Raw genomic sequence first — 27,818 nt, forward strand, 5'->3', positions numbered from 1 at the left:
TGTTTTTAGATGACAAGTGTCTCATTTTACATAATTGGTTCTTAATGATTTGAAGCCTTTTCCAAAGTCTTTACTGCTTTATACACCTCAAAAGTACATCTCTTGCAGCACAAAAAATACTACAATCTCCGAACAAGTTGTTCAGAATGGATCACTATACAACATATGTAACTCTCGTACAAATTTGTCTATCAAAATAATGCAACAGATAAAAAAAATATATTTTTTCCTTTATTTTGTTCGGAGATTGTAGCGTTTCCTTAAACAATAATCCACTTTAAATTTCGTGAAGACCTTCTAAATTAAAAAAAATTCCATACAAGGACTAGATCTTGATTCGTCATTTTGTATGGTCTTTTAGTGTCCGATTTCTATCAAAATTTCAAATCGATATCTCAAAAATTTAGTTACTAAAGGGTGATTTTTTAAGAGCTTGATAACTTTTTTAAAAAAAAAAACGCATAAAATTTCCAAAATCTCATCGGTTCTTTATTTGAGACGTTAGATTGGTTCATGACATTTACTTTTTGAAGATAATTTCATTTAAATGTTGACCGCGGCTGCGTCTTAGGTGGTCCATTCGGAAAGTCCAATTTTGGGCAACTTTTTCGAGCATTTCGGCCGGAATAGCCCGAATTTCTTCGGAAATGTTGTCTTCCAAAGCTGGAATAGTTGCTGGCTTATTTCTGTAGACTTTAGACTTGACGTAGCCCCACAAAAAATAGTCTAAAGGCGTTAAATCGCATGATCTTGGTGGCCAACTTACGGGTCCATTTCTTGAGATGAATTGTTGTCCGAAGTTTTCCCTCAAAATGGCCATAGAATCGCGAGCTGTGTGGCATGTAGCGCCATCTTGTTGAAACCACATGTCAACCAAGTTCAGTTCTTCCATTTTTGGCAACAAAAAGTTTGTTAGCATCGAACGATAGCGATCGCCATTCACCGTAACGTTGCGTCCAACAGCATCTTTGAAAAAATACGGTCCAATGATTCCACCAGCGTACAAACCACACCAAACAGTGCATTTTTCGGGATGCATGGGCAGTTCTTGAACGGCTTCTGGTTGCTCTTCACCCCAAATGCGGCAATTTTGCTTATTTACGTAGCCATTCAACCAGAAATGAGCCTCATCGCTGAACAAAATTTGTCGATAAAACACATTTCGAACCGAACACTGTCTTTGGTAATAAAATTCAATGATTTGCAAGCGTTGCTCGTTAGTAAGTCTATTCATGATGAAATGTCAAAGCATACTGAGCATCTTTCTCTTTGACACCATGTCTGAAATCCCACGTGATCTGTCAAATACTAATGCATGAAAATCCTAACCTCAAAAAAATCACCCGTTAGTTCGCGTTGACAGACCGTCGTGGCCAAATCGATTCAGCTCGTCACACTGACGTAGGAATACATAAATTTTTTAGGGTCTCGTGTTTCTTTCTTGGTGTTACAAACTTGGTGGAAAACTCTTCAAGATACGTATATTTATAAAAAATGAAGTTAGATTCTGAATAATAAGAGATTGACTCGTCTATTTAGTTCTCAGTCCTGACTCGTCTTTCATTTTTAATAAAAAATATTTATATTATTATGAGAAATCATTCAAACAACCTACATTTCTTTCCTCTTAGTCATGGCGCTGCTTTATTTAAACGTTTGCTCTTGCTAAATACGCAAATAGTAACCACAATTCTTACAAATATTTCAGATTTCATATTTCTACAATTTCTAATAAAATACTTGAAAACAGTTTGCTTTCCCTGCAAAAGCCGCTTAAATGTGTGCGAAGCGTGAAGGAAAGTGTGGAAAGGAATCAAAGCAAAGCCAACCTCTATGCTCAGCATTTCATGGACAATGGGTATTAGAGTATTAGTTATGGCTTAAAATCTGTGTGCGCACATTTGACATCTTTCGGTATTTGTCGTTTTGTAAGTACAGCAATAAGTACCCAATAAGTAGGTATGCTCGTATGTAAGTCGGCATACTCGGCAAGTTCGTGTGAGCTGCTTGTTCACGCCCGTAGTTAGAGGTCATTGTACGCGCTAGAAAATGGAAAGATTTACGGTACAAGCACCTATAAGTCCCGCACAAGATTTTATGGTGTTGTGGGCCAATACTGGTGTAGGCATGCGCTTACAATTTCACTTTAAAAATATGTTATTCAATATTAGAAATGCCCTTCATAAATGTACATATGTATGTATGTCTGCAGAAAATTTATTGCCGCTGGAATTTAATATATATGGACTTAAATGTTGAGAGTTAAGTAAATTTATTTTTATACTTCTTCTTAATGGCAACCGAAAGTTTCTTCGAAAATAGTAAAATGTTCGCTTTTTGTATCATGAGGAAGCCGAGTGGAGTTTGAAACCACAAATGCAATGAAATATTACAAAACATGAGTTTTCATGAGAAGGTCAGATCAATCGGAACTGATCCAAAAAGCTTTTCAAACACTAAATTTTGGTAATATTTTCCCTTATTTGCTATACAAATATTAACTTTCGGTATTTATTTTAGTAGTATTTGATTTCAAAAATTTCTAAAATATGTTTTATTTGTAATTATTTTTCAAGAACGTAGTGATTCTTGAAGAACTTTGAACCTATTTTCTTGATCTACTGCAGCTTTTCCGAAGTAAATGTTTTTAAAAACGTATGACCACGAAGCATGTATACGTATGACTCTCCAATTGTTAATTGAGTACGAACTTCATTTTAATTATGTAACGTTTACTGCTTTGTCCGCCCTAACTGGCACCCACAATATATAACAACTGATTTTGAAAATAATTCTCGCTATTGTCGCTTTCGTGATAACGCACAACGTCCGAAGGTATTATTTTTCCTCGCCAATTGTTCTTTTGAAATTAATTTCTTCATTGACAGTTCGCAGAGACGATGCGTATATGTGTGTGTGTGTTGTGTGCGTGTTCATCTAGTGAGCAATGAGCAGCGAATCGCCATTTGCAACGTTGCATTCGCGCATGCAGAAGTCATTTATCAATTTATGGCGCAACGCCTGACACACTTTAGAGAGCTTATAAATAAATATAGCGAACCATTCGTATCTCGCATGTACCAGATCTGTGTGCGTGCGGAAGGAGTGTGCTTGGAATCCAATCAGCCAGCTGCGCTCGAACTGATATCTAATATATTTACTAACAAAGCTTGTAGCTCGCTAAATATGCAAAGGCAGTGATTAATTGTGTTGTCGGCTGTTGATGAAGCGGTGCGACGAGGAAACCGCAGGGTTTTCATTGAAGCACAAAAGGAGTGTGTCAAGATTTTTCACGAAATTTGAAAAGTAGGTCAGCCCAAAAATGTTCGGCGATTGAAAAAAAATGCGGAAAATCGGAATCAAAATTCGGATAAATTACTTGACACACGAGCTTTTTAGGATTACATGTTTCCAATATAAATCGAAAACTTTGTGGTTACAATTTAAAAACATATTGCTGACAAATTAATATAGTATTTATATAAAGGGTGATCTATTTTTGGGTACCCTACTTTATCAAAGAAAAAACACAGAAACTTCAAATTTAATGAGGAATGTCATTTCGACTGGTATCTGGACATTGACACGCGACCTAAAACATGACATTATCTGCACGTCGAAGTGTTCTCTCAATAACTCCATTGATTGATTCGATGTGCGGGAAGTGCCGCCTTCTTGTTGAAATCAAATTTCTCCGAGGTCACGAGCTTCAATTTCAGACATTATAGCGCGATAACGGGCGCCATTGACGGTTGGCTCGAAAACGTCGGATCTTCTTGGAATTTTTCAAGAGCCCATAGAGCGAAGCGATGTCGCTTGGGAAGGTCGAGCGGCGTCAGGTTTTGCACAAGCTAAGGTCTCGACGTAAAATGTTCCAAGTTGTTCCATACGTCAGTCCCAGTTGCTGCGAACGGCGACGAATCGAGTCTTTCGGTCTGGTCTTCGTGTACATTCTCAACTACAGTGGTTCTCTGCTTCCTGGACGTGATCTATTCAGTCGGTAATTATACAATAATGAATACTTGGTGTGAAAATGGATGATGGTGTTGCGTATATTACGTTCAGTAAGCCGATTACGTTGACCATATGTTGAGCGAAGCGCGCGAAACACATTCTTGACAGAACGCGAATTTTTGTAATAAAGTTGTTCAGTCGTAAGTCTTTCCACGATGAAATGCCAAACAATACTGCACAAAAAAGGTTATTTAAAAGTACCTCTACTTGGATCACCCGTTATTTAGTACACTCATATGTACAAGTAGACTGCAAAGAAACATTTTCTCTCATCACCAGTGTTTTTGGTCCATACACTTTGAAAACTTTTATGCTTTAAACAAAGGAGAAGAGAAATAAAGAAAATTACCAGCCACACGAAAACTTGACCGAATTCAACAGCAGATTTTGGCTTCTGCGGGCTTTCTACAACGCACTACAAAACCACTAAGAGGCGCCACACAGCAACAGCCATGGAATTACGAAATTTTGTTTACATTGTCGAAGAGCACTTTGGGCCGTGCCATCACGCTAAAGATATTTGGAAATTATGAAGAAAACAAAGTACAGTGTGGCAAACAACAAAGTCGTAAAATTTAGGGAACATAACGCATTTTTTAGGGTTTCGTTTAAAAGACGTGATGACGAAAGTACAAAAATATATGAAAATGTTTGGATAACAATTGTAAATATTATATACACGATGATTGAAGAGAGGCGAATTGATTTCACCAATCACCTAGATTCCAACAAACAAATGCTAAAAAGAGCAAAAGTCTAGAAAATTACATTTAAGAGAAGTTTCCCTTAAACCTGGAAAACCAAATCAGCTTCGTTTTTGGTGTCAATTTGGGCCGATACGAAATTTATTACTCGTTGAACTTATTAATCCGATATTTAACTACTACTTGGAACAGTCAAAGGTGGATATATTTTCCTTATATTTTAAAGCGCCGTCATGGTTATCACGGATTTTCGATAAGTCTTCACTATACCATAGTAGGAAGTAAAACTGGAAAATAAGTGCAAAACAGTTGTGAAACTGCATTCGGTACTAATCTCTTTCACTCCTCTTATTTCCATATAAGTATATGCATCCATAGAATCCATTCATGAGCTTGCTTTACTCGCATTTCATACATTTTTACTTTGTTTGAAAACTGTTTGTCATTGCCCCACTTCAGCTGTCGCCGGTTAGACCCGCAACTAAAGTGACGCGTTCGCTGCTTTCCGCGTCTTACGAGTGTCGCTGTAGCCAGCCGCTGGGCTCTGAAATCGCCTGCTCTGCCAAGCTGCCAAGCAACTGTCTGTCTTCATTTTGTTATTTTGAAGAAATTATTTTCACACCGCAATGCAGCTAGCCCGCAGAAGCTTTTGTGCACACATACACATATACATTACAAATATATTTATTATGTATAGGAAAGTGAAGAAAACGCTCAACAAGAAAGTTGGTAGTGCAGATTGCGCAGAACAAAGTAGAAAAACTTGCTGAGTGGCAAAAAAAAAGCGGACTGAAGTTGGAAAAAATGGAGCATAGCAGACGCCGCGTGGTGCGAGTGAGTGAGTGAGCCAAGTGAAGTGTCAGCCACAAACAAGAATATGAGAGATGGCGCGCGCGCGTTGCAAGATTATATCATAATGCCGAGTGTAATGCCTTATGCGGCCATTGACCATGAACATAGCAGGCCGTCCGCACACAGGCAAATGAAAGTGCCTCTAGAAATGGAGATGTTTAGGCATAGGAAGGTTTAGTGGTGCTCTAAGTGGTGTTGCAAGTGCACTAAGCTGCATAGCTTTGTTCACATAGCGGTTGTTCATAACAATGTGTTATGGCAACAAATTGTGAAAGAAATGTACATACGCACATATTTAAATAATTATGAGTTCACTGATTATCATTTACTCTCGTAGATCATTTACTATGCGAAGTTGTCTCTGCTTATATAACAACTATTTAAATGTGAGCTCTTAAGTCGCCTAATAAGCACTACCGCCATGCTTGTATAGCAGTTATGTATGTTTGAAAACCGCAAATAATTGGCAATTATTTACTGACTTTTTTGGAAGAAGATTATACGCGAGAAGAAATAATCGAGCCTCAGAAAATAACTATTTTAGGTTACATTTCAGTCTTATAAACTCCGAGTACCAGATTGGGCCCCCTCTAGATTTTTGTCTGCTTCATAGAAACTACATATTTATGTACAGGTACTAAAATATGAAGTCGCTGCCGTTTGAACTTGCCGTACTTTTCTTACGAGTATCATGCCCTGAACATGGTGTATTAAGGTTCCACAAAGTTTGTAGCGCCCAAAAGGCAATGTGGAGACCCTATAAAGTATATATTAAGATATACTTGATTTAGCAATGTCCGTCCCTTAGTTTTTGAGATACCGACCCGAAATTTTTCTTACGACCGACGGACTGGCATTTAACATTTTTTTCTTCCCGAAATTTGGTATGCTTTATTGTGGGAATAACGGAATAACGTAATCTCCGAAGAAATTTTTTCAATTGATATAGTTGCCATATAAACTGACCGATCGAACGGAAGACGTTGTATGAAATACTGGTTTATATGACAAGATATCTTCACAAATTTTGGCATAGATAATTATTCAACGCATCGCCACAGCTTTTGAGAAAATTGTTCAGATCGCTATAGTTGTTAGCAGATAGTTACCATATAAACAGGCCGATAAAAATCAAGATCTTTTGACACCACTTTATGCCATAAAAAATTTGGCTGTGAAAGGTATTAAAAGTTGTTCTTGTTTTTGTATAAGTAAAACCCTTCTTTCCATGACTAAAGAACTTAATTATCAGTCGATGAACCTGATAGTTAGTTAAAAAGAATGTCGGCAACAGTAGTTGCTCTCGCAGAGAATGCGGGAAGCAACACGTTCAGAAATAGTAGGCTAGAGCCGGCGTAACTCGATTTGTTGTAACGTCTCTTACTTAGCGTGGCCGGCAGTATACGCAAGAAGGAAAATGCTATAAATATACCTACATACATATGTATCTATATTCTACACCAAGATTCATGATACAGCAAAGGCATAGGCGAAGAACGAGATAAAGAAAGAATAATTGAGGGAAAAATACGTTTGTATGCTTATGAAAAGCGTTTATTAAAAGTGAAAAAATGTTACCGCTTGCGCTGTGTTGAAAGTGCGATAAAGTCAAATTGCGATAGCCAGACTGACGCCGACAACAGCCAGCTGGCGCTTGGCCGATTGTTTACGCTTTTTCGAATGGAACATTTATGAAAGAATCATAAAAACCGACCGAAATTAAAGAAGTTCGTGGCGCGCATGTACAGGCACTTGACGGTGTGCGTGCGTTTTCTGTATGTTTTAAATATTTGTTTTTCAACTGTTTACTTTTTATGTATACTATGTACATATGTATGTATGTATATTGTGCTCAAAACTTTGCGTAAAAAATATACAAAAACTTGAACTTTTGCAATTAGCGTTTGGCTGAAATCGCTGTACTTAAATACTGCTGCTATGCCAGGCCAACAACAAAAAATCAACAGAAGTCTGTAAAGTCATCACAACGGTGTATACCATTTGATCAAAATTAACCCGGACTGACAAAAAGAACTATGTTTTATGTATTTTCTTACAAAATCTTTAAATTATTTGTTTTTGTTTTCGATTACGACTTATTTTTGGAGCGTCATTCGTTAGATTTTTGGACAGTTTTGTATTCAAATTGATAAACACACGTACCAGTAATGATGCATGTAGGACCTCAACTAGGTTATCAGCATCTTTTTGGCGATCTCTAGATCTTTTGGTACGAGTTTGGATCTTCATGCCCAATACATTAAACAAAATGTTGAACATAACGTTGTATCAGTCTATTATAAGTAAACTTTTTCTTATCGGTTTGCGTGTGCAGTTTAAATGAACCAGTCCGGGTTATATTTGATCAGATGGTAATAAAGCTTATATGCTTTTATTATTTGTACTTCCTTCCCCTGTGGACCAAAGTTCGACAAAAGCCGCTTTGAGGAAAAATATGAAAAAAAATCTCGCTCGGGACCTGAAAAAGAGCTTTAGTTTAGTTTCCTCAATGTTTGGTTAGCGGTCAGATAAGTTAAGAAAAATGGTTCTTTACCGAAAGAAGGAATATGGGTTAAGCTAACCAAACTTAGCTGACAGATGGCTGCTAATAAGACATTGAGAAAACAGCGTTTAATGGCTTATAACGCTTGAATTTCCTGAAGAGTTTAGGAAACTAAACAACAAACATGAAGCACTAAAAATATTTTAGTGATTTGAGTGGATTTGTGCGTGGGATTGATAAAGCGTTGGAATGACAATATGAGAAGAATTTTTTTCAACGACAGTTTTTAACATGAAATAAGTGGAATACTTGGCTAATTGACTGAAACAAAAATAGTTCACTAAGCAGAGGCAAATATTACACAATTCTGGTGAACAATATTATTGTCTACTAAATCACTCGTTTAACAGTTTGAACTCAATTCACTAATTCAGAAATGTCGAAGAACGCCCCATTTACACCCCCACGCATTGGGCACCCATTAATCAATCATTGAGCTTCCAAAAAAAGCACTGTTGTTAATCAATTCGATAGCACATTAGCTCACAAGTGTCATGAAAACGGACAAAACTAAGCGAGCAATCGTCAAAATTGTCCATTGATGTATTCACATGTATGTGTGTTTGTATGTATGCCATAAACATGTGTGCAAACTGCTCGTGTGTGTTTTTAATTAAAATTGAGTTCCAAGTTCAGCACAAAGCCAAGCGATATTAATGAGAATTGAATGCGGAGCGCAGGCAGAGGAAAAACTGGTCGAGAGCAATTCTAGAACCAGGCAACAACAACGACTTACAAAGATACTAATAAATATTGCGGAAGAAAAAATAATATGGCAACGTAATGCAATCGCCACAACGTCAGACCACACCAAGCCAAAGTCAAAGCCATTGCAAATACAACAACAAAAACAGCAAAAACTTGCATTGCTTTGTGTGAGTGTGTGTCATTGTCAACCACACCATTGAGCAGCCGACAGAACTACAACGTGCACCATGCTTGAGGGTTTGTGGCAAATGTTGCATGCACATACATACATATTTATGCAAGCTGCACGCCAGTGGCGACTGAATTACAAAGTCTTTTATATTTTGCGACGCAATTGCCACAATTAACAAAGTATAAATTAAAACTGCAATTCAACGCCGCATGTGGCAAAGTGCGAGGCGCGGTAATTGCGAATGCAACAACAACAGCAAGAGCTGCCAATAAAATTATGCGCCATAGAGATGAGGAGGCGGCACATATTAGAAATGTATTTTAGAGACACAATCGGGTTAATGAGAGGGGACATCATCGCACATGTGTAATAAGACAACTTTTAGTCGTAGCAACAGATGGGTAATGCATTTCACGGGCTAGCCTAGACGCCTGGACGCAAGTACACACATATGTAATTTTATTTTATTTATACAACAACTATTTATTCTCAGTACCATTAACGTTGATTAGTGTTAAATCTAAGCTGAGCCAATCAACTACAGATTAGCTTACGAATTCGTTCGAAATGCAGCAAATAAATGCGAAAGAAAAGTCTTGAGATTAATTGCGTGCATACAGTGGGCTGGAGTAAATAAAAAATGAATTAAATTTCCGCATTTCTTTACTTTGCAAACATTGCAACGCCATATCCATAACCAAAATTGACTTGGCAGGTATGGTTATGGTTATGGCCACGGCGTCATGATAGGGCATCACTAATTGGAAACGGTGTTGCCCCTAAAGTTGGTTCGATTAGCTGTTTTATATTGTTAGGATTATGACACCTTAAGAGTAATCCATTTCGAGGTTCCCAACTATTTTTTTAAGAACAGACAGAAATTTCCAATTTTTTTATCATTCGAAAGAACATTCCTTGGCATTTATTTTTTTAAAGATTATCTCTGTGTTGGCCGCGGCTACGTCTCAAATGGTCCATCCGTTGAGTTCAAGTTTCGATAACTCGTTCGAAACGTTCTCTCACCGAAGTGTTTTCTCAATAAATCCATTGATTGAGGCGATGTCTAGAACATAGCATGTCCAAGAAAAGTCTTTCGAACAAATTACCTACATTCGGATTGCTAGTTATAATTGTTTCTTAACTTCTATAGATGATATTTCTATGTCCAATATCCTTTAATATTATCTGATTTTTATGAGGAAGAACATATGTAAGTATATACATACTGATGATGGAGTTCCACCTATCGGTTGGTGCAATGCTTGCTTACAGTGGGCTCCCTCACACCCACACATATGCAAAAATATAGTTATATGTATATAGGGTTTGTGAGTGTTGGTTTTTGAGAAGAAAAATCGAATAAAAATGCTGTCGCAGCAATCAACAGCAGAAATGAGCGCATTGTGGCGATAAAACACAGGAAATCACATAGCAAAACCGGCAACCAAAAATAGTCGCGGCCACACATGCAATACTGTGGGCTGACATAATTTCTGCTTGTTGCGCAGAGCAACGCCAAAGGAAAACCAAAGAGAAATAGCGAAGAAAACCCCACTGACTTGCTTTGCTGGTGCTTTGTGGCACGTAATTTTTCCTTCTAGTTTTTATAGGAAATTAAAATGCATTATTTTCTAATAAATAACCGCACGAAGTGTTGAAGGCGTTCGCTTGCAGTTGAGTGATATAAATGTGCGGGGGGTTTGGGAGTGCTTTGTATTTGCCCATATTTCTCCGTATTTCGAGAAGTCACTTGCTGTCGACGCTCTCACCATTGTAATTTCTTCACGCGGAAATAAATTTCCCTTTTGCACGTTCGTTTGCTTGGTTTCTTCATTGGATTAGTGCCGCGGTGCTTTCTTCATTTACCTCCACCTTTCACTTTGGTAATTTCTGGTTCCTTTGCTTCTTTTCACGTTTGCTTTGACAATCAGCTAATCAATAAACCGCAAAACCACATTTGTACGCTCATCTATGTGCACACATACACTCACTCATATGTATGTGCCGGTGTGTTGCTGTTTGTTTTGCCGGTCAACATCAACGAGCTGATGCCTTCGGCGGTTACGAGTGTTGGCTGCCATACTTTGATTACGATTCCGGTTGTCGATTGGCAGCGGCGTCACCACTGATTGCAAGTGGCAGCTGATAATGCAGGCACAGAGGCGAGAAACTGATCGAAATGTGAGTGGGAGTCGTAGAGTATAAGAGGTGATATTGATTCCTGGAATTCGCCTCTTGCATATGTATATTTGGAACACTCTTGTTGTAAGAGTTTGTAATAAAGAGCGAAAAGTAAATTTTTAAAACCGTTTGTCTTAATCCCCATCTTTTAGAGGGTGACATGGTCATGTTAGTTTGCTGAAGAAACTCTTTAGATTAATTAGGATAAATAATGAGTAGTATAAGGAAGTTGGGGTATTCCTTTGATACACTGCCTACATATATTATATCTCTTAGCATAGGAGTGTGAGATTCATGCACAGCCACAACTAAAGAATCTGAGCGTAATAGTAGACTCAAGGCTCAGGCTGTCGACACTAAAAGTCATCCCTTCGAACAATATCAAGTAACACCGCTAAATTAATAGTCAGTAGCTCATTGACATCCAGAGTGACGAATACGAGCCAGTGTGCCAGTTATCACAGCCGTCTATAGGATCCAAAAGAGAAGAGAGAGGCAAAAGCTTAACAATATGGCAGCAGCGGTGGCAAACCTCACTCGAAACACATTAGTCCGAATTGTCCGACGTATTCAGAGTGTTTTGAAAACGCTAAGCAAAAACTTAAAACTACACTCATTGGTAGTTTTACGGTGGAAAATTTGGCGACACCATGTGTCAGTCCACTGAGAACTGGAAAGCTGTCAGCGAAGTGGCAGGCTCAATCATGACAAAACTGAGGCATTCGTCAGTCCGTGCCATAGAGGAGGCTTAAATGCCTTATCACTCCCAAGAAGCAATACTTAATCAGGTGGTTCCGTGTGAGAGTAGGTTAGGTTTAGCGGATTGAAGTTCCGCAATCCGGCTTTTGATGCTTCACACTACTTAAAAAAGATAAAATAAAAAAACTGCCTGTTATTGATACTCTACTTACAATTTCAATACTCTATAACAACGAAAACAAACACAATTTATATATTTGCCCAACTCTATGCCACTTTCAGATCGGAGAAAGAGAAGAAAAACGGTAAAATTTTCTCCTTCAACTACGTCTTTCCCAGGTATAACAGTTATATTTGTAGCTGTCGTTTGCGCAAATACGCCAATCAAAGTTTTATTGGGATCTTACAGAGTGTGCGATTTTTCGTTGTAAACAAATGGAGTGAAAAGCAACCAAAACCGAGCGAAATGCTGCAAGAGCTTTGCTCGGGCAAATAAAGTGAAATGCCGCCATTTGAACTGAGTCGAATGGTAGTTGGGAAGTTTGAGGCGGAGGCTGTGCCCGTTGGCGAAATGTGCAATGAAACATTCATAACTCAAATGGCAGCTGCAACAGCCCACGATAACACACACATACACACAGAGTGGAGTGCGGCATATATTTGAATTAAATCAGCATGTGATACCGTATTTGTGCGAGTGTATGCGGGCGCATGTTGCAAGTGGCGTTCATTCATACGTAAAGGGTGATTTTTTAAGAGCTTGATAACTTTTTAAAAAAAAAAAACGCATAAAATTTGCAAAATCTCATCGGTTCTTTATTTGAAACGTTAGATTGGTTCATGACATTTACTTTTTGAAGATAATTTCATTTAAATGTTGACCGCGGCTGCGTCTTAGGTGGTCCATTCGGAAAGTCCAATTTTGGGCAACTTTTTCGAGCATTTCGGCCGGAATAGCCCGAATTTCTTCGGAAATGTTGTCTTCCAAAGCTGGAATAGTTGCTGGCTTATTTCTGTAGACTTTAGACTTGACGTAGCCCCACAAAAAATAGTCTAAAGGCGTTAAATCGCATGATCTTGGTGGCCAACTTACGGGTCCATTTCTTGAGATGAATTGTTGTCCGAAGTTTTCCCTCAAAATGGCCATAGAATCGCGAGCTGTGTGGCATGTAGCGCCATCTTGTTGAAACCACATGTCAACCAAGTTCAGTTCTTCCATTTTTGGCAACAAAAAGTTTGTTAGCATCGAACGATAGCGATCGCCATTCACCGTAACGTTGCGTCCAACAGCATCTTTGAAAAAATACGGTCCAATGATTCCACCAGCGTACAAACCACACCAAACAGTGCATTTTTCGGGATGCATGGGCAGTTCTTGAACGGCTTCTGGTTGCTCTTCACCCCAAATGCGGCAATTTTGCTTATTTACGTAGCCATTCAACCAGAAATGAGCCTCATCGCTGAACAAAATTTGTCGATAAACACATTTCGAACCGAACACTGATTTTGGTAATAAAATTCAATGATTTGCAAGCGTTGCTCGTTAGTAAGTCTATTCATGATGAAATGTCAAAGCATACTGAGCACCTTTCTCTTTGACACCATGTCTGAAATCCCACGTGATCTGTCAAATACTAATGCATGAAAATCCTAACCTCAAAAAAATCACCCGTTATATATGTATGTGTGTTTGTGTGTGCTTACTCATAGGAAAACACTCAGCAGATTTGTTGTGATTTTCTGTTGTTGCAACTTTACTCAACTTTTTGGTTAGGCTTGGCCGATTTGAATGCGAATTTATGCGGTCAGTGGCTTCTTGACTTTTCAATGGAAATTTTAGGTTCCCTGCAGACGCAGACTGATGGTTATTTTTAGGCGGAGTGCGCAGCACTGCAATTTCGCTGCCTTAAGTATTTATTTATATTTGCCCATATGCTACGCAAGAGCCAACAGCATGTTTGTGCGTGTGCGTGTGCAATCGTAATTTCGAAATGCGGTAGGAAACGTGAAAATGGATTTCTCTACATTCATTCACACACACACACATACACAAGCATATATAGGCGTACGAATTTATAGGCAACTGTGGCGAGTTGCTGCGAAGGTAGGCGGCATTTGTGTCTGGCCTTTTCTCCGGTTGGCTTGGGGCTAAAGTGGTGGGTGAGTGAGTGTCTCCGCGTGCAAAGTTTGTTTACCTTTTTGTAACAAATGTCTAATGTGACGGTCGTTTTGCCGGCTGTCACTGTCGTTTATGCAAATTGTACAAGTCTATTGCATGAGGCCCGAATTGCTGCGCGCTGTGAAGTCTACTTTGGTAACATTTGGAGTATTCGCTGCAGCGGTATGGTTGTGCGGTAAGATATCTTAGCGAGGAAAATTGCGACTTAAGGCGATTCTGTTTAAGTGTGGGCCTAGAAAATAGCAGGTGAGCAGTTATGTTTTCAATTAGCAGGAGCAATTTTTTGATTTCAAATAAAGTTAGGAAGTATTATCAGTAAAATTAATTTTAAAAACGTTCTGTGCCAATTATACAGCACTATGAATCCAATAGTTGACTTGGAACAAAATAAAAAAAAAATATTTATTTGTGGGTAACCAAAGACTGTGACACCTTCCATTCCTTAGTTGCTTCCATTGACATTTTTCAGTTAAACCGCTTAAATTGTGCGCGCTTCTCTTTCTTGTACTTTTCTTGTACTTTTTTCCACTCTACGCAGTATTACATTCATGTTCTCCAAAGGCACCAGAAGGCATTAAATAACCAACAAAGTAGTGCTTCAAGAACAATTAAAATGCTCGTTTCAATTTAATTTTTTGTGGGTTGATTTTTGCAAGCTTAAATTACCAATGAAAGCTAGCTTAAGTGCTCCCAACGGTCGTTTGCCACAGCTGCGGCTGAGTAGCAGAGTTTCTCAAGCTGTATTCAATTTTATTGGATGATAAAAGGCCATTTCGGTCAGTGAGTGGCTTACGTCATGCCCATGTGTATTTACTTTGTACTTCTTTAAAATATATACGTACATACATTCATACATATATTGGCATGACAGGAGAAAATAAAGAATGTAGTAACACAAACTGTCAGCTGCTACTTGGACTTAACACCACACAGTTTTGCTATTACAACTTATTCAGCAACTCTTGCAGTCTCACACATGCACACAGGCACTGACAAACTAATTCCAATTATGTAACTATTCCTGACATTCACATGCTGCCACTTCCGTCGATCCCTTTGACTGGTTTCGTCTATCCTTCGTCCATGCTGCCTTGCACACGATTTCGGCATGCTTCGATTGTCTGTAAGCTGTTTTGTTTGTGTTATTATTGTTAACGTTAGTTTTCTTTTTCAGTAATTTTTCAAATGTTGTCGATAAGGTGAATTGGAAAGCGACAGAATAATATTTGTAGATAAAAAGGGGATGTCATTTATAATATTTTCAGTGCAAAAAGTCTTAAACATATTGAAGTGAAAATTTGTTTCCTAAATCTGTAAAGAAGACCTTTCCGAGTCATTCGATACCAAACGAGATTTCACATAAGGCGACTCTTTTTCGTGCGACTACTTCAATCTTCTCTTGTAGAAAATAAATCGAGCTGCAGAACTTAATCGAACAGATACAATTGATGACTTTGATATCATTGGCCTCAACACCCGCACCGTTAGTTCTCCAGACTGGACAAGGAAGCTTAGTAAATGGGTCTGGCTGTGAACGAGGGCAAGACGAAATATCTCCTGTCATCAAACGAACAGTCGTCGCATTCGCGACTAGGCTCCCACGTTACTGCTGACAGTTATAACTTCGGAAGTCGTAGACGTCAGCCTCGAAATCCAACACAGGATATCTCTTGCCAACAGGTGCTATTTCGGACTAAGGCAAATGAGAAGTTAAGTCCTCGAGGAACAAAAACCAAACTCTATAAGACACTCATTATTTCGGTCCCGCTATATGGTGCAGGGCTAGGAAAGAGGAACTCGTCTTTAACTGGGTAAGCGGTCTCTACGCCAGTAAAGAAGAAGAAGGAAAAGCATACTCCTGGTGAATATTTCTAACATGTAAATATTTTTTTGCTAATAAAATATACATATTTACCATAAGATAATATCAGAGATGAAGAGATAAGTAATTCCAGTGTGAGAGCGTCCCAAATTTAAAGGTTACAATTCTCTTAAAGCACATATTCTTTTGTTCCAGTTGTTAACCGTCAAACGTATTGTGTTTATAGCCGAAGAACTATAATTTCTCGTAATGGCAAAATAAAATCTGTTTGGTCAGATTTTTATCTTAAGGAGGAAAAATCTTGCAAGTTGCTCTCACAAAGTGCGAAATAACGAAAAAGCTTCTTTCGCTCTAAAATTGTGCTCTTTTTTGCTATGTTTTGGGTTAAAAAACGGTTTTCCCACAGAAACTTGGCTGGCTAGTGTCAGTTAGCTGTTAAGTAATAAACTGTATTTTCCAGCATTTCAGCTAATAAGTTTTTTTTGTACAGCACGCAAAATCATTAAAATATCCAGAAATTCATGAGAAAAACACAACAAAGTTTATTTGACATTATGGATAACAAAAAAACCTTGTATAAATCAATCACTCCTCAAACCTATCCGAACCAATAACTGTCAAAGTCGTCAAGATGATTTACGACTCACTATTTTCCCGGAGAGGAGAATCGGGCATCTCTGATAATATCAACAACACAATTTAAATAACAAAATATTATTTTCGCATATTTTATTACTTTCTTCTAAGAAATTACGTACAGGGCTGCATTTTTCGATCAAAGCAATTTTTAAATGAATGTGTATTGTATAAAATGATTTCCTCTACTCTTTCAACATATGACATTTTATGTCTTTCGTAGCTTTTCACCAGCACATTCACTTGCACATACATGTACATATATACATATATGTATGTATATTGTGCTGCCCACACCATGTATAAATATTATTCTTCCACATTTGCGGCTCCACCATTCAGCTGTCTTGTTTACTTTCCACATCGGGCCAGTTGGAAATTTTACCAGAAATGTTATGTGAAAATTCATTACTATGGAATTCGAAGCAAAATATCATAAATATTTTCAATAAAAGAATTGTTGGAGAATTACCTTATACTATGCTTAAACTGCCAATATACTTAGGATCAAAGACACTCTATTCACTCTATTGTATGGAAAATTCTTAGGAATTCTTTCAATATTGCAATAACACTGTATGCATATTCAAAGAGAAAGAATTTGACAATTGAACAAAATTTTATGAAACCCTGATCAAATAAGCTTTACTGCTCTGAAATCACCATCTATTACGCTTTATTTGGCTCCATTGTAGAACTGACTAAACACTATCCGCTTTCTGAAGCTTCAAATTGGTTTTGTTTCTTTTCATTCATCATAAATTAGATATTGTGTTTCCTGCCGGGCTGCTTTAAGACATTTCTTTGCGAACAGCTGCAGTTACCGTATCTTTTCGTGTCCTTCTCATTTACTGGCAACATTCCATGTAAAAGGCGTTTCCCGCTCCGTCACGCAGGTTGTAGCCGATAGTGTTGTGCAATCCTTTCGTTTTGACGTGTTCGTGGAGCTGTTCGCTGCACTTCCTTCGGCATGCGTGTCTACTTTGTCACGTTGCAAGCTTGTTACTTTACTTTTCTTACTTCCTGCAATTGTTGTTAGTGTTTCATGTTGTTTTTGCTTATTTATTCACATCGTTTGGACACTCTGCCATGGTGTTTGCGCGCTCCTTGTAGATCATTTGTGTGGCAATTGCCTGCAGCAGCGTCAAAAATGGCTCCGGTTATAACCATAAAAAGCGCATTATGGAAGTGCAAATTGCGACACGATGGTCAGCGCTGTGGCTGCGGGGGTACGCACGAGCGCTACTGCCGCGGTTGGTGGATACATGTGTTTGTTGCCGATAAGCAGCGCGTGCTGCCACTTAAAATTTTATTGGTTATTTATGTGGACTTTGTGGCCAAATGTACTAAAAATATTGATGAAATGTTCACTTGGTGGTTTTCAATTTTAATGCACTAAATAGTCGCACCGGCTGTATGAAATCCAATTTGCTGCCAACCATAAAACAGTTATTGTGTTAATGAAGTCAGTTAAATCAGAGACTGCTGTCTATTGGACTAACATGCGCTTATGGAAAAGGTATGTGGGTTTGAAAAGCCGGTTGAAAGCTGCAACATTTTTTCTAAACAAGTTATTACCTCTCTTATCCATAAGCCGTGCGCTCTTTTTATTTATTTGTGCTCTACACTCTGTCAGTTTTCCGATCCAGATTTGAAATTTAAAAAATGCAACAAACCTGAGCTGCGATTTACAAAGTATTTCTTATTAACATGGCAACACCTGTTTGACCTTAAACCTTTTCAAATCAACGTGCTCAAGAAGCGCTGTCGAGAGCTCAGTGTAGACTGTCTGTTCAGATTCGGCTACAAACGGACGTTCGCCTGCCTCAACCTGCTGCAGTTTCTACCACGACAACAATCAGACCATCTTGAGAGCGATGCAGCTGCTGATTATTTTCTTTGGATCCACTTACGTATATATACATTTGTTTAACACAGAAACTCTTATTGACAGTTGCAAATTGAGTGCGGAGTGCGGGGCACGGCGACATAATATGGCGAGATGTCAGCTTGCTGTTGGTGTTTAAATGGCTTGCCGCTGGTAGAGATACGAATATACATACATTGTATACTACGCCAGTCTCATGTTTCTTATTTTGCTTTCAGCTGGTAATTGCATGTCCTTTTCTCTTCTAACGCAAGCATGGGTTTACATTTATGTGTCCTTGTTGCTACCTGTGCGCTCCTTGCGTCAGTTACTTTATAGCACAGCAAGGAAATTCACAAAAAGACAACAAGATCAAATGATTCTCATTTTTTGTGTGTTTTCGCTTTAATACTATATTTGTTTTATATTTTCATGCATTCATGAGCTTGATTTTGTCACGGGAAATGATAGAGAATTTTATTTAAAGGGTGATCCATTCCAAGGTTCCTCTTTTTTTAAGAAAAACCTCAGAAACTTGAAATTTAATACGTGAAATTTGTTATCATTCGCAAGAATATTCTTTGGCATTAAGTTTTTGAAGATTATCTCTACGTCTCGATGGTCCATCCATTGAGTCCAATTTTCGATGACTTTTTCGAGTATTTCGACTGATAACTGACGAATGATACGCGTGATGTTGTGCTCAATGCCAGAAACGAAGCGGGATTGTCCGCATAGACTTTAAACTTTATATATTATGACAGGAAAAAGTCTAACGGTCTGGTAAACACGATTTTGGTGGCCAATTAACTGGCTCAAACGTGAAATTATCTGCACAACGAAGTTTTCTCTCAATAAATCCGTTGATTGATGCGATGTGTGGGAAGTGTGCCGTCTTGTTGAAACCAAACCAATATCAGGCATCAAATAGTCGGTTAACATGATGCAATAATGGTCACCATCGACGGTTACGGTCTCACCGGCATCATTTTTGAAGAAGTATGGACCGATGATTCCATCGGTCAATTTAAGACCTCGACGAAAAATGCGCCAAGTCGTTCCATACGCCTGTTCAAGTTGCTGCGAACGGCACCGAATCGATTCTCCACGGTGTTCGCGTACACTCTCAGCTACCGATGCTATATTTTCTTCACTAATTGCTGGACGTGGTCTATTTCGTCGAATATTATCCAATAATAAATGCTGGGTCTCAAGATGGGTGATGGTGTTGCGAATACTACGCTCTGTAGGCCGTAGGTCTTATTTATCTATTAGAAAAGTGGAAAGAATTTCTTGATTGTTAAAGTAAATTTGAGATATTGTGTTCGAAAATTTTCGGTCGGTCGGTTCTACTTTAATTCTGTCACACTCTATATCCCTGCGACTGGACAACTGCTTTGAATGTCTATTTACATTCTCCACGCACTTTTATTAGTTGCAGCTAACTTATTCCTTTGTTTGCCTGAGGTATGCCGTTAAGCACTCAAGTCAAGTTCAAGTGCTTTGCATTTAGAATAGCCCAAATACATGATAATCACATACTTTGTCCGCAGTTACATACACACACATTAACAGGTATTTACACTGAAGTGGCGAAACGTCTCCTGACTGCCTAAAGAGAATGCACCTTTCCAAGGACATTCGCTGGTATAAACCGCACTATTTTGTAGTTGCTTTTTGCACCGGCCTCTGACACCGCTCCAAACACACGCACACAAGCATAGAATACGCTGCTTGACACACTCTTCGCCGCATAACTTGGACTGACTGTTTGATGTTGTGGTGAAAGGCGGTGAAGCCGAGCGCCGGAGTGTCCTTAACTGACGAGATCTTGCCAGCGGCCTTCTAGACATCGCCGCCAACCTTTCGAGTGAAGTGAAATAAAATTGTAAATAACGGTAGCTGACAGCCATTCAGAATGGTAATGGTGCCGCGCGAAGAATTCCAAAAGGATGTGGCACTTGTTACACTACAAACACACATACACACAAACACATAATAAAATACCACAACTCAATCTATGTAATTGTGTCTAGTTAAGTGCTCAGGTAACGGTTGCTTAAGTGGGATATTGCGAGGCAGCGCCAGGTATACCTCTGCTAGTAGAAACTACACAGCCACAAACACACCCTTGTATATGTGTATGTATGTATGTATATGCTGTTGCCGCTTTGAAGTGGTGTTGGCTTTCGCTGCGTATGGGTGTTGCAGCAGCTAACTTAATTTCGCGTTGCCATTGCAATTGCAAAATTATAATTTTATTTTTTCTTGATAGTGCCACGCCTATTGATAGACTGACTTTTTGCCGGTTACGGAGCCAAGTAGCGCGGCGCATGGCTGTTAATTAATTCAAATTGATAAGCCCACACATTTCCTAGCTGTAAAGAGGCGGCTGGAAATTTCGATACACACTCCACACAAACAACCACACATATGTATGTATTAGGTGCGCAGCGCATACTCGAAAGGCAAGCTAGCAGTCTTCAAAACTAAAGAGCCAAGAAAAGCAATCAAGTCATTTGCATATAATTTAATTATTTAAAAGGCAATTTTAAAGTTCTCAAAGTTGAAGTGATTGAGGTGAAGTCAGTGCCAAAGACTCAGTAGTATATGTAAACGAGTATGTCAATCTGTAAGGAGAGCATACGCCCTATAGGACTTCGTCAGCCTCAGAGTTGATATTTGTGGAGCGATGTTGTGATGTCCCGATTTATGATGTCCCGATTTACGAGGTATGGATAAAAAAAAACCCGGCAGGTAACGATAAAATCCACAAATGTGTTGAGGCGGCTGATATCAATTTCAGACATTTCGTCGGGTTCGTAGAAAGTACTACTGCCGAGATGTTTCAACCTTGGTCTAGAAAGGAGAGTTGAACAATATACTATCTCTCTTATCTTATCAGTTCAGGCTAACCAATTCTTCATTGAGAGACCGACTTTCGTTCTCTGTGTAGGTATTAACATGTTAAATGCCCTTCTCTTCTAGAGAAAAATCGGCTTAAGTCTCCATTCTTTAAAAAGTACACTTTTATGTCTTTCATTTTAAAGCTGTACACTAGAATCGTGCAAAAAAGTTGCTCAAAAAACATGAATAAAGCAAAAATTTCAAGGTAAGCTATTCTTACAGGGCATCTCCATATTTGCAAATGACTGCAACCACATAAATATACATACATACATACATTTAAGGCAGACAAGAATACCTCAAACAAATATTTGTAGTATACTTGCTTGAAACTATAAATGAAGTGCTTCATCTCGACCAATCAATTTCGAATTCTGTGGCGGAAGTTTCCACAAAAGTCTCCACCTGAGTGTGTGGTCAGTGTGTGCGTTCGTACGGCTCCACTGTTGACAACCCTTAGAACATTCCACACACAGATAATTTCACCTGTCCACTATCGGCTTGGTGTGGTAATGGACCAAAATCTCTTGACTGCACTTGGTCGGATGACGACAAGTCAAGTACAAACACTTTGTCTCCAAAGTTATTTGTCATTAATTTTAAATGCATCATTAAATCTATGAAATTATGCGCCTTTTATAAAGGTATGAACAATGTGTTGGCTGACAAAATAAGCAAAGCATCACTCAGTTATTGAGTGGTCACGGTGGTATCCAAAGAGAAAATAAATATCAATGATAAAAATTTTGCAGAATGTTGAGAGTTTTTGGTGGAATCATTATAAATAACATAAGGCAAAATGTAAAGGTGGAATGGTTTTTAATTTTTGGAGGGTTTACTAAGTTGAGGTTGAGATTAAATTGTTTCGGGAACTCATTCCAAGTTGTATGTCACTTTCAAGAAAAACTCAATCTGGGAGTGCATAGAACTTCCTCGAAGTTGATTATGTAAAAAGTATTTTTTGTGAATAAAAACTGTTTGTTTTGGCCCTTAACTTGATTTTCAGTAGATTATTAAACAAAAAACATTTCAAATGTTGATAGCTACACATATTGATGTTTTTGGTAATTTGCTTTCAAAAATGTGAGCCTCTGAAATTGATAAAATTAAACAACTTTTCAGACGGAAAAAAATTAGTACTATTATTATCCCGCCACACATATCGAGTACCTACTGTAATATACTGATTTTGAAAATATTATGAACAGTCTGCTTCACTTCCCTTCTTCATTCCTCTTGCATATATATTTATGTAACTATCACTATTGTCTGGCAACCTTAACTGTCCATTTTGAGTGTTTGCAACTGTCTGCAATAATTTCGTATCATATTTTTATATTTTTTTGCAAATAATAAGAGGCAGAGAAACACAAAATCAGTTCGAAATTGAAGCAAATGAATTCACAGCACGCCAGACATTACAACTCGTATACTTTTGTAGTCATACAGCAACAACGAGAGCACTAACCCAAACAACTATACATTACAGCTAGCTACATTTTTTTCGAGAAAAAAAAAATTATGAAAAAGGCAACTGCCTTTACCAACGACTGGTGTCGCGTTATTTCAAGTACAAAATGTGGCTGAATCATGGCGAATTCTAGGAAATTCATCTCCAGTCGGCAGTATTCAGCCCCAACTGCCGCTGCCTTTCACCCCCCTTCTCCTCTTCTACAGCGCCAGCCTTCCCCACGGGCGGTTGCTTCGGCTGTGCTTGGCTGTCTGTCTGCTGGTGAGTAGTTTGGTTGGCGGACTGGAGTCAGTGCGGCTGGTGCTACACGGCTCCGTCGCTTGTTGCTCTCAGGCTCTTTTTGCATCGTATTACGATTGGTGCAAAGTGATTGCGCTCCGTTTTCACAATGTTTGCTGTTATTATTTATTAGTTTTTCCTTTATTTTTGTGCTTCTGCAGTTGGGCCCGTTATGGTTTTAGTTTAGATTTCTGTTGTCGTTGTTGTTGTCGGATTTTCTGCCCATTCATAGTGTGATCTGTGCTGTTTGTCAGGGAGCAATGATGTAGCAAAAGAGTGAATAACATTTCATTGCCAACTTAATCGGACGGTTGTGGGACAGCTGCTCTTGAAGAGGTGGATGGAAAATACTGCTCCAAACACATAAACACAAACTTATGGCATGACAATAATGAAAATATGGAAAATATTCAAAATTTTAAACGCTTTAAGAAGTAGCAGGAGTTTGCTTTATCGCTTTCTACAATCTTCATTAAAAATATTGGGAATATATACATAGATCCGATGGTAATGGAATGCATGCCAGCTAAAAAACTCAAATTTTCATTCAACATTTTTGCACTACAGAATACTATTCAAGACGTCTCATAAGAAACACGTGGATCTGCGTAAATTGATGCTTTTTAAAACTCTCACTGGCAGCAATTCATTTAAGAAAACTTTCTTCAAATCAAAATATGATTTTTTAATTGTATTAGTTAAACAAATAATGTTCAGAAGTTAATGAGAGCCACGCAGGTCGACAAACACCGCTCGGGCGCCAACACAAAACTCTGCTCATTTAAATAATGAATATGCACTTAAATATACATACATACATAAAAGAAAATGTTTACTCAGCAAATAGCCTCAGCACAAAAAGCTGATTAAAAGCACACACACACATACAAACTTCGAATTTAAAGCGAGATTTGTCGAATTGTTTGCTCAAACCGGGAGCGAGTGTGTCGACACACCATTGCTGCAGTAGTTGAAGGTGGCTGTGAGCAATTGCGCTAACCCACAGAGCTTTTGGAAACTTTTCCGACGTTTTTCGCACACTTTTAACTATTTAAATATTTATTACTGATTACACATTTTTTCCTTCTTATTGCAACGCGATGACGAAATGTTGAAGCACGCGAAGAGAGCAGCGAAAAAATTAGGTAAATGTGAAAAAAAGCAAACATACTTATATGCATAATATATGTATGCGCCTATATACATATACACATATGTATATAACTAATAACGGTGTGTAACAAAGTATATGCACGTTAAGAACACGCTGACGATGAAATGTGGCTTAAGCGCAATTGTTGTTGTCGAAAAGTGCAGCCTTTGCAGCAAATAGGCGCTGCGATAGTCAACGAACCAGTGATGTACATCCCCACATACATATGTATATACGGTGTGTACGTGTGTTTGCGGTTGGCTTTTGCTGCTTATGTGATGAATGATGCCTGGTCTGTTGGTTGCTCGGCGGATAGGATGGTCGGTTGGCTGCTGGCTCGGAAGCTGCCTTAGTGGTCTGGTGGTGGGTGCGAGGGAGTGCCATCCAAGCCGCTGGTTACACTCAGCGCTTTGAGAGTAAACAAATGCTGATAAGTAAGGTGAGTGGCGGGAGGCGGCCAAAGTAAAAGCGGACAAAGTGGTAACTGAGTAAGCATGGGCGGTTTCTACCGAAACTCATGCTGGGATCAGGTGGCAGGTAGCGAAAATTCGTTCAACGGAGCAATAGTTGTATGTAAATTAAAAGGTAATAATTTCAAAAATTTTTAATAGACCTTCGTAGATAAACTTGAAATATTTTTAGAAAAGTATAAAGAGCAAAGAAAAATTATTGAATTAAAAGTTTTTACAGAAATTCAAATTATGGAAGCTTTAAGCAATTTTTTTGAAATATAAGATGAGAATTTAATTCTTCAAAAGTTACTTTAGAAGTTTCCACCAACAAAAAATTTATCTTTCAATTTTTATTTAATAACCGCTTTGTTTGAAAAATCACAAGCAAAATGAGGAATTTTTTCTACTGGGAACACTTCTGGTTACATTCATATATACTTGAATAATGCTTCTTTTTGCACCCTTTATGTGCTTTTGATGCAATATCATCACAGAGTAGAGGTCGAGGTTAAATTTTCATTCAAATGCGCCTTTCTCACTGGTTTGCATCGATATGAGGAACTCTAGACTTTCGTTAATTAAGTGTCAGTAATAAAGGAAAAGCAGTGGTGCAACTACAAACATACATATTTATAAAGCAATAAAGTTTATCAAAGCACCTATACAAAAAGATAAAAAGGTAGGAGAATTCAAACAAAAACAAATAGTCATGATTAGGTCACTTTGGCAAGTAAATGGGAAATGAATAATATCAAAAATGTTTTAGGAATGAAATGAGACATTTGCGGTGAAATTACACAATATTGCATATCTCCCTAGAAATTAAGTATATAAATATATTTAAATAATATTATCTTCTTCTTAAAATTATTTCAACTCAATAACATTTTTACTTTATATTTTTGTGGCACTCACCAATCGTAAAGTCGAATCACAAATACCGCTTGCTGCAACTGAAATCCGAAATGGAGTGTTATATATGTACATATAACTATGTATTTTCAATGTTTTACGGTAATTATTTATTTCTTAGCCAAAAGCGTGAATTAGATTGTTTTTCAAATTTTCATGTTTTTGCTTCAAAATTTACTTTAGATATCCTTGAAAAAAAACAATAAATTTCAATATTATATATATTATCAACGCGCTGCTCTGAAATATGTATGTGTAAACAAACACTCTCGCACACACCAATAGAAATTATTCGCACATTCATACACACATACACAAACGAACAGACGCGTTTTTGCGGTTTTGGAAACTTGCAAATTCAAGGCGGTGCAACGGAAGTAGGCGGATGTGCGGGGTAAATGTCAAAGGACAACAAAGCGACACGCGTGATGGTGCGCGGAGGGCGTTTGCAGGCGCTCCACTACGTGGGCCGACGCGAAGCCACCTCCGGTTAGTGATTCTTGCATATTTTGTTTTCGCGTGAATAAAATCGATCTTTTTGGAGGAACACAAGTATTAGTTGAGTTTTCACTATTAAAATTTATTATTTCGCTTATTTTTTTTTTATTTTTCTCTCAAGCAAACAACGTGAAAACACTGCACTGCACTTTGGCTTCGCTAAGCCATTGCCATTTTTTATTAACTTTCGCTAATTTTTAATGTTTTTGTTGTATTTTTTTATTCTTTGCGAACGTTTACATGCGAAACCACACACACGCGTACACATTTCGGCGAAATACTATCCTGTCATCTTGCTCGCGCAAGGACAAATGCTTCGTGCATTGAATTATTTCCAAGCTGAAAACACACTCGCAAGCGCACTTTTGTTTACATACACACTCATGTCTGTATGTATGGAAGTATTTATGTCAGTTTGTAGATGTGTGTATGAGCGTTGCACGGTTTCCGATTGCGCCGGGCAGTGTTTACAGGGCGTCAGACGTCGAACGAAACGCCACAAACGAAGTAGGGTAAATTAGGAGTCAGCCAACGAAGCTGGCAGTAAAGCGGATGACGCAAACGACATAAAGGTGGTGGAAGAAAAAAGAGCAAAAATCGCATCTACGTCTGCACTTGAATTTTTTCTGATATTTTTATGGTGTTCACTGCTTGCTTTGTTGTTGTTGTGATTGCGAACGCTTTATTTGTTGTATGTATGCGCTGCGCTTCGCTGTTGAAGCAGCCCAGCCAGTCGAAAAAAACACAAATAATTTCATTGGAAAACACACCTTTTTCACTGCAATTACACACGAATTCATATACACTTTATTAACTGTTAATTTTAATTAATTTAATGCAGTATAACTGACTGATTTATCACTAAACACAGCTAATTTGCTTCAGCAACGCACTCGACCATTTTCTACATGACTTTTTCGTGCCTCGTTCATTCACTCACTCGCAAACTACGCGAACGCTGCAGTTAATCGAACTCTAGCAAATGCAAATAGGCAGCCTCTGACTCTGACGTTGGCGTCGCTGCTGTCGTTCGACGGTAGCTTCATGGGCGATGCACACGCGTGCGACAGAGACAACTAGCACGCAACGGTTGTTGGCATTCACTGTTAGTTTTTGACATTTGCCGTTTCTTTATTGTGAATGCCGAGTGCTCTCTCAGCTGTTCGCAATGGATCTGAGTGGGTGTGTGTGCTCAAGTCGATGACTGTGTGTGTGTGTGTGATTCGACAGAGTGCGCAAAAGACGCCGTAGTATCTGCGAGATAAAAATGTGCATTTGTGCACGCGTTGCAACTTGCGTTTGCTGTTTACCGTTTCACATTCTCAAGGTATGAATATTTCACAGACTAATTAGGTTGTAATATCTCCCAAAACACACACAAATTAAAAAAGTCTAATAGGACTTTTATTTTTGAAACACCAATGCACTGGCACTCGCCGGCGACTAGCTGTTCTCACTTCTGTGACCGTTATGTTTCTGTTTCAATGCAATGGCCAGCTATTTCCAATTGCCCACTGTGCTGGGGGTATCTATCTGAATAAGTGTGTGAATATGCCATGCATTTATTTAGTTATTCCTAATGCTGTGCGAGAGAAAGACAACCGTATGTAGCTCATTTAATGTTTTTGTAAGTTCACAATGGGAAATTGTTAGGAGTGTTTTCAGGGTTTGCGAAATGGAAAAGATCTGTGAATACTAAATAATTTCTGGTTTTACCACATGGTTTAAGATTCTCTCCACTGCTTAAAG

At 38.4% G+C, this 27,818-nt stretch overlaps 1 protein-coding gene across 5 annotated transcripts in view; it reads right to left on the minus strand.

The window, feature by feature from the left end:
• The window catches only part of LOC105232825 (uncharacterized), an 81,450-nt gene extending 53,906 nt beyond the window's left edge, over positions 1-27,544 (minus strand). For 3 of the 5 annotated variants that reach the window (XM_049447760.1, XM_049447754.1, XM_049447755.1), the window contains exons 1-2: positions 26,840-27,544; positions 25,575-25,759 (exon numbers count right to left, since the gene is read on the minus strand). The gene's annotated coding sequence lies outside the window, so the exon portion shown is untranslated. The remainder of the gene's footprint in view (positions 1-25,574; positions 25,760-26,839) is intronic. The other 2 variants (XM_049447757.1, XM_049447756.1) reach the window with 2 other exon arrangements.
• Positions 27,545-27,818: the final 274 nt, after the last annotated feature.

The sequence above is a fragment of the Bactrocera dorsalis genome, chromosome 2, assembly GCF_023373825.1.
Source record: "Bactrocera dorsalis isolate Fly_Bdor chromosome 2, ASM2337382v1, whole genome shotgun sequence".
Classification (NCBI taxonomy): Eukaryota; Metazoa; Arthropoda; class Insecta; order Diptera; family Tephritidae; genus Bactrocera; species Bactrocera dorsalis.